The sequence below is a fragment of the Octopus bimaculoides genome, chromosome 3 (assembly GCF_046866305.1).
Source record: "Octopus bimaculoides isolate indiv1 chromosome 3, ASM4686630v1, whole genome shotgun sequence".
Taxonomy (NCBI): Eukaryota; Metazoa; Mollusca; class Cephalopoda; order Octopoda; family Octopodidae; genus Octopus; species Octopus bimaculoides.
This window is the reverse complement of record NC_142930.1, coordinates 9,393,661-9,400,517: the sequence shown is the minus strand read 5'-3', so window position 1 is coordinate 9,400,517 and position 6,857 is coordinate 9,393,661. Positions and strand designations below refer to the sequence as shown.

At 36.6% G+C, this 6,857-nt stretch overlaps 1 protein-coding gene across 1 annotated transcript in view; it reads left to right on the top strand.

The window, feature by feature from the left end:
* Positions 1-5,668: 5,668 nt before the first annotated feature.
* The window catches only part of LOC106872351 (protein Wnt-8b), a 108,056-nt gene continuing 106,867 nt past the window's right edge, over positions 5,669-6,857 (top strand). Inside the window, exon 1 of the mRNA XM_014919313.3 lies at positions 5,669-5,770. The gene's annotated coding sequence lies outside the window, so the exon portion shown is untranslated. The remainder of the gene's footprint in view (positions 5,771-6,857) is intronic.

Below are 6,857 nucleotides of genomic sequence, written 5' to 3'. Positions count from 1 at the left end.
TCTAAGCCACCACATACTGCAACCTTCGATATTCTATATAAAATAGGTTCTATCAATAGGATCTAAATAATTGCATTTTATTAAAGCATGCCTAAAAATATTTTACAATTATTCCTCAGTAATCAAAATATGGTGGAGGCGCAATGGCCCAGTGGTGAGGGCAGTGGACTCGCGGTCATAGGATCGCGGTTTCGATTCCCAGACCGGGCGTTGTGAGTGTTTATTGAGCGAAAACACCTAAATCTCCACGAGGTTCTGGCAGGGGATGGTGGCGAACCCTGTTGTACTCTTCCGCCTCAACTTTCTCTCACTCTTACTTCCTGTTTCTGTTGTGCCTGTAATTCGAAGGGCCAGCCTTCTCACACTCTGTGTCACGCTGAATGTCCCCGAGAACTACGTTAAGGGTACACGTGTCTGTGGAGTGCTCAGCCACTTGCACGTTAATTTCACGAGCAGGCTGTTCCGTTGATCGGATCAACTGGAACCCTCGTCGTCGTAAGCGACGGAGTGCCAACAACAATCAAAATATGATTTAGAATTAATGCATTCGGTTTTTGTATCTGGTTTGCAAGATTCTTTATGTGAATTTGGTGGATGGAAACCACGTGGGAGCTTGTTGTGTGTATGTGTGTGTGTGTGTGTGGATGTGCATCATCATAGCTTGACAACCGATGTTGGTTTGTTTACGTTCCCATAACTTAGCAGTTCCGCAAAAAGAAGCCAATAGATTAAGTGTATGATTTTTTTTTCAAAAAAAAGGTAGATAAATCCTGTTCAACAAAACCTTTCAATGGCGCTGCACCAACATGGTCACAGTCTTATGTGTGAATCAAGTAAGAAATAAAAGGTGAAGGTAGGGTTCCCTGAAAAAAATAACGCGAGAAAGTTATTCATTAGTGTTAGGATTTCTAACATTGGCACATTTAAATAGATTTTGGTAATAACTCAAATAGATTCCATTATTCCGTTTTTGTATTTAGTTTGCTATTGTGATATAAACACGTGTGTTTACATTGTAACTTATGGATAGAAAAAAATTCGCTGTATCTTGGGAGGGTCATTATGTCAATAATAAACACACACTGGTTTAATTTCACTTCTTTATTCATTAGTCAATTCGTCTGTTATTTATCCAATTAATTGGTCGCTTGCTTAATCAGTCGATTAAATAGTCAATCAATTGTCAAAGTCCTTTCGTCGCCATTCACGGCCTCATCAATGGCACGTGCTTTCTCCTCCTGGTCTGTATCAAATCAGTCAATTGAAGGCGGCGAGCTGGCAGAATCGTTAGCATGCCGGGCGAAATGCTTAACGGTATTTCGTCTGCCGCTACGTTCTGAGTTCAAATTCCGCTGAGGTCGACTTTGCCTTTCATCCTTTCGGGGTCGATTAAATAAGTACCAGATACGCACTGGAGTCGATGTAATCGACTTAGTCCTTTTGTCTGTCCCTGTTTGTCCCCTCTATGTTTAGCTCCTTGTGGGCAATAAATAATTAAATTGACTGATTGTTTAACCGACTGATTAAACAAGCAATTGATTAGTTAGTAAAATAGCTAAGCAGTTAATTAATTAAGATGAAATCGAACCAGTGCGTGTTTTTTTTTTTCTTTTTTAAAAATTTTATTATTATTGGAGTAATGGCCCTCACAATAGACAAAGAATTCCACTATTTGAGTGGTAGAATTTTACGATCTGAAAATAAGACAAAAACGAAATAATGTGTCGTTGTGGTTTGAATTCCGAATGTAAGGAAACATAAATGCTTTAACTCTACCGACTCTGTTGGTTCATTACTTTTAACAATGTTTAAAATAATAATCTGTAACATAAAGAGAAGTTTACGAATTCTAAATTAGGGACTAGTTCATGAAACCAATTCCAGTATTTGTCTGCTAATTTGTTATCGTCCCCAAATGGATACAGTGGGTATCAGCAGGATCTGAACTCAAGATACAAATGGACGTAAATAAATAGTGCAGCCCCCCCCCCCTCGACACCGTTGCCTGTTTTAGCATATTTAATAAACTTTTCTGCTATAGGCGCAAGGCCTGAAATTTGCTGTTGGAGTTGTAGGGTGAGTGGAGTAAGTCTATTACATCGACTCCAGTGTCCAACTGTTACTTATTTTATCGGCCCCTAAAGGATGAAAGGCAAAGCGGAATTAGAACTCAGCGGAATTTGAACTCAGAACGTAAAACCAGAAGAAATGCTGTTAAACATTAAATCCACCTTGCTAGCGATTCTACCAGTTCGCCGCCTTTTAAGGCGTACTTAATGAAAGCGTATTGCTATAATTAAATTAGAATTAGCCTGAAAAGATTGAAAAAGGAATGGCCAAATTATCATGTTTAATAAAATTAAGATAGTTTCCAACTTTTCAAACATGTCCAACAAAATACCCGAAAAAAAAAATTGTATGGATGAAAACTTTATTTTTCAGAAAAAAAGCATCACGACCAACGTAGTTGCGACAGGATAGTCCTCCTCGATATTTTCTTCAATGTGAAGCGCGAATGATGCTTTGTCAAGCTAAGATGTGTGTTCTATGTTACGAAGGGACAAAAGCTGTTCGATGCAGGCGGCAACAAAATGAGTTCCCAGTTCTGTGGAGTGGGGGCGTTTCTGAGAAAAGTTCCGAATAAGAGGAGCTAGAATAAATATCTAGCATGGTTGGGATCCTGATCATCTTAGATCAAACGAAAATCTTCGATAGAATCGACCACTGATACACGGTTTTGGTTCCGTATACAGAGGTTGGATTATCACATCTGCTCAGTAGTCAGAATCGTTCAGTATCATGTTCTCTGTACGTCATGGTTGTCCCGTATCAACTCTTTTGTATGTACTGACTCTAGAGCCACAACTGCAGAAACTAGAGGCTTTGAAGTGTGTGCGGACGTCACCGTAATAGTGTCAGACGCCAAGCATATCGAAATGATGAGCACTATTATAAGGGAGTACGAAGCGGTGAAAAAACCCAAAATTAGTCAGGAAAAGTCAATGAATGTGGAACTAGGCACCTGGAGACGCAAATCCATGCTGTCCAACATCATCATGGGATGCTGGATGAACAGACCGGTTATATTGCTTGGGGTCTTGTTTGGTCCATATATTCAGATGGGAAAGAACTGGCACGCGGTAAAGTACAAGGCTCTCACTCTCAGAAACTGGCCCAGAAGTTATCTCTGAAGGGTCGAGCATATTTGCTTCTAACATTTTTACCTCCTGACCGTCGTGTCTTGCTCCGGTTCACGTCTGGATCATCTGGTCTTCGGCTTTTTGCGGAAGTCATGCGTTCTACTTGTCAAATAGCCCATCTGCTGTCAACACTAGCTACGTGGAGGACTGGGTACGACGTGGTTAATGATGTGCAGAGGTTACATCTCCAGCGTTTACTGAATAGTGAACACATGTGGTCACTGACTGTCAAACAGTTTTTTTTTTTTTTTACCCAGCTCTTCTCTGCGAAAGAGCGGCAGTTCTGGTATCTAGAATGTAGTTTAGTTCTCAGAGCTTCTGCATTGGTATTCTGTAGAGGATTAGTGGTGAGCAAAAGCGACGACGTTCTCGGGGAAACTCTGAGCATCGAACAAAATCAACAGGATGATCTGATCTAAGGGACTTTTAGTCCGGACTTATAGATAATTTCCAGAAATCCTTGGGGTGGCAGTGTTGCTCGCGAGCATTGCCGATTTGAGATAAACTCTAGAAATATCACCAGCCGGTCCTGTCCGAGTTGTGCGCAGAGCAATGAACCCATTCTATAGGGAATCGTGCAGTGTCCGTACATTGCTAACCTGTGTACTACTGTCGAACAGCTGCTATCACGCGTGGAACGGATCCGGCTATCAGCAGAATTCGTTGTGAAGATCGTCGCCCTCTTTCTTTGAACAGAAAATACAGGCTGTTTGTATCTGTCTAGTGGCCATGGCGAAAAATGCTGTGTGGTGGGACAAACTTGAAAGAACTGAAGACAGTACTTTCTTTTTGGCCAAGGCCTCATCAACTTTTTCGAGATTCCCTTGAAAAGAAATCTGAGGACTGTGGGGTGAAAAAGTTAGCTTCCAGCAAATTCGTTGAAAGGAAGATGAGACGAGCGAGCATGATCCGAATGGATGGGCCTTTTATGAGTATACTTTCTTTTATAATTGGAGGGGGACAACATGGAATGGGTGCATTGCTTTAGTGTGTGGTATCCACGAGTAACACTCGGAGGTCCCTCTGCCATTGAGGAATTTTCATTGTTTAAAATTTTCGTGCAACCAAGTTGTTTTTATTTACATTTTGTTTACATGCATAAACCCACCTCCATTTTTATAACCTTGTCGCTGTAATGTATAGGGAGCCCTGATGGCTAATAAAGAAACCATCACCACCGCCACCACCATCATCATCATCATCATCATCATCATCATCATCATCATCATCATCATTATTATTATTATATCTTTACATCTTACCTCTACACTTTGCCTATTCACAGAGATAAGAAGTAGGGATTAGAGGTCTTTTTTGGCTCTTTATGTTTTTATTTTGTGTTTTGTTTATTATCTATTTTCTCAAGTGTCGCCTTCCCCTTCCCCTTTGTTTATCTATATTTTCTTAATTCTGTATTTCCCCTCACCCAGATTTTATTTTTTTCCCTTTTTTTTTTTTTTTTTTTTTTTTTTACCTTTGCTACATTTTAACATCATCCCACGTACTTTTTCTTTTTTTTCTTCTTTTTCTTTTCTATCTTTTTCTTTCTTAAGTATTCCTCTTTCAATATTTCAGCCTCTGATGTTTTCTACAGATTACTGTCCGTCCATTCTCGTGTTATTTTAACTCGTTTCTAGCGCTCCCTAGTGATTGACATTAAGATGTCTCCCTAATGTCAGTCATTGTTGCTGTCAATCCGACAGAAATGCGCACTGTCTCATGAAAGTTGTTTAAAATAGGTTAGCTTTAAGTGAATTTAGCGGGGCGGAAGACACAAAGAATGTCGCTTGTCTCACCTAATACTCTCCCAGGAGGGAAAGAACTTTTAACAATTCATCTGCTCAAGCGGAACTCACTGTTGTAATCGGATTTAAAAGGTCTGCTGTGCCAGAAAACCATTTCTTTATTACTGTGTCTTACTCTCTTGTTCCCCCGTAAGCTATCCTAAAGGGCGGGCGCGAATAAAAGGAGAAGAAAACATGATCTTTTATATTACAAGGTGAACATGCTGATATGAAACCTGTTTTTAAAACATTTTATTGTAATTTTATTATTATTATTATTATTATTATTATTATTATTATTATTATTATTATTATTATTATTATTATTATGTTAAAAATATCAGATCACCAATAAAACAATATGATTTCAACCAGCAATCAAAATTTATTTATTCATTTATTTATTTGTTTATCATCTCTTTTGCGAAGATCATTTTCCTGGGGTGAGGATAAATAGCATTATATTAGTTATATCTGCTATATCACATCCTAACTACTACTGAACTGTAATGATTGCTTATACAAATTTGCATCAATTTTGAATCCATGCTCACATATAAATATACACACACATGCACACACACACACACACACACACACACACACACACACACACACACACACACACACACACACACATCTGTACACATACAAACGATAAACAACATAAGTAGGCTTAGTTACCCACTAATATACATACATCAAATTATTTTGTCTCAGTTGGCTCCAAAGAAGCGCCATCATAAGTTGGAATAGAAGACAGAATGCCACGCTATAAACTTGAAGGTAAAACAAAAAACGAGTTATTTTGTTATTCTTATTTGAATTATTATCAGAAACACAAAGAACATTGGCCAACCTCAACGAAAATAATGATCATTATCTATAATTATCATTTATAATAACAATTCTGAACACTCTTGTAGCAGAATGCCAGCAAATTTCGTTTCTTAAATTTCTTTAAATTTTAGTGGTTATCTGATATATATTCAGTACTGGATTTTTCTTTCTTTGTCGTAGGATATATATATATATCTCTCTCTTTCTGTAAAGTAAATCAGCCATTCAACCGCAGGATATTTGCCAGTATAGTCGCCACTGTATAAAATATGAAATCATTTTGAATAAAAATTTAAAAAAAAAAAAACTGAAATAACGTTTACCAGCAAAAAGATAAAATAACAATATAAATTCGTTAAATATTTAGAAATCACAAATGCAATAAATCTCTCTTTAAAAAAAGAGAAAAGCATTAGAAGTTTTCAGAATATTTATTATTGATTAAATTTTCTCTAAGAATGTGATGCTGTCTGATACAATTCTTAAACGAGAACAATAGCAAAATTGAAAACAATAAAGTTTGGCTATAGCATATGGGGTAATATTTAAGATGTACTCAGTATAATATATTTCTAAAAGTGTGTGTGTGTGTGTGTGTGTGTGTATTATATTATATATCATATAAAAACTAAATGCACACCTAAACGTTCAAGAAGCAAATACACACACATAAACTTATTTTATCGATATAGACACACAACTCTACAGACACTGACATATAGCATACACACACACACACACACACATACATGGATACACACATTCATTCATATATATATATATATATATATATATATATATATATATATATATATATATATATATATATATATTCATATATATATATATATATATATATATATATATATATATATATATATATGAATGAACGTATGTATCCATGTGTGTGTGTGCTATATGTCTGCCTGTAAAGCTATATCCGTATATATATATATATATATATATATATATATATATATATATATATATATATACACACACAAATGTAAAAAGTATATAAAGCTGTTACTGT